Genomic DNA, 1,538 nt, shown 5'->3' with positions numbered 1-1,538 from the left:
TATATATATATATATTTGTGTGTGTGTGTGTGTGTGTGTGTGTGTATTGTATTGTACTGTATTGTATTACTTTGTCACAACACTTTCCTGTGTGTGAAATTCACTGTTTGCAGTGTTGAACGATAGGAATTGATCGTGTTCACATTTCTAACAGTGGATCCTTGATGTGTTCAGCATCAATAAAACTCAGTGACAGAAACCGACCACGATGAATGTTTGATGACCGTGTCGTCTATGTGTTCAGGGTTAATTACTGTTGTAGCAGAGTCAACTGTAATCGAAAGAAGTGTTGACACGGACGAACGGTTTCCAAGTGGTCAAATACCGCGCTCGCGTCATCGACAGTAGCCGGTTTTCAGCACAGCCTTCCGCGTTGGGAAAAGCAGGAAACGGCGTATATTTTTTCAATGATCTGTTGATATTGCGTGTTTATATTTAATCATTGATTATAATATGTTTCATTCCTGTCCTCTGTAATTGCTACATCCGTATGACTGTTTTGTTTTGGGTGGGGGTTTTTTGTGTGTGTTTTTTTTATTTTGTTTTTTCTTCTTTTTTTTTTACGTATGGTTCACTCAAGTTACGGTTATAAGCATTTCAAGTCTTTAAAGCATACATACTGAATGATTACGATTCTCGTGCACTGTTTCTGTTTTCTGCAGATTAATCTATTTTATTGGCGATAATAAATAATCTGTATTACTTCAATCAATTTCTCTTACTGGAGACAGTAGAATATTCTGCATTGTGAATCCAGCAGTGAAAAAAAAATCAAAACAAACGAAAAGAACAGTGATGTGAAAAATCACAAATTGAAACAAACCCAGTCAAGCATCAAATGAAAGGAGGAGAAAAAAAGAAAAACGAATAAAATCCATAGTCTGCATCAAAGCCAGTAATTCGCTCGTACCTTACAAAAATTAATGTACCTCACGCCATGTACGATTATCAGACAAACCAAACAGCAACACTGGCCGAAAAATAACCACAGAAACAATGACGACGATCATTGACACAACATAACACACAGGGTGGGGGGGAGGTGGGCGGGGAGAGAGAAGGGAAGAGAGAGACGGAGAGAAAGAGAGAGAGAAAAGAGGGAGAAACAGAGATGGAGAGAGAGAGAGAAGAGGGAGAGAGACAGACAGAGAGAGAGAGAGAGCTTATTTATTTAATGAGGGAAGAAGTTTCGTAGACAGATAGATAGATATGACTGATGGACAGATAGATAGATGTGTGTGTGTGTGTGTGTGTGTGTGTGTGTGTGTGTGTGTGTGTGTGTGTGTGTGTGTGTGTGTGTGTGTGTGTGTGAATGTAGAGTGAGAAAGAGAGAACGAGAGGGGAGGTCGCAAAAAGGAAAAGCAAAACAACAAAAACAAAAAAACAAAAAAAACAACAACAAAAAACTCAAATAAACAAACAAATAAAAAATCCATTTCATTTCTTGCCACAAACATCCACAAGACAAATCGTGTTCATTTCACCTCTGACAAAGAACTGGAAGTAACACACACACACACACACACACACACACACAC

The sequence above is a fragment of the Babylonia areolata genome, chromosome 4 (genome assembly GCF_041734735.1).
Source record: "Babylonia areolata isolate BAREFJ2019XMU chromosome 4, ASM4173473v1, whole genome shotgun sequence".
Taxonomy (NCBI): domain Eukaryota; kingdom Metazoa; phylum Mollusca; class Gastropoda; order Neogastropoda; family Buccinidae; genus Babylonia; species Babylonia areolata.
This window is presented reverse-complemented; position numbering follows the sequence as displayed.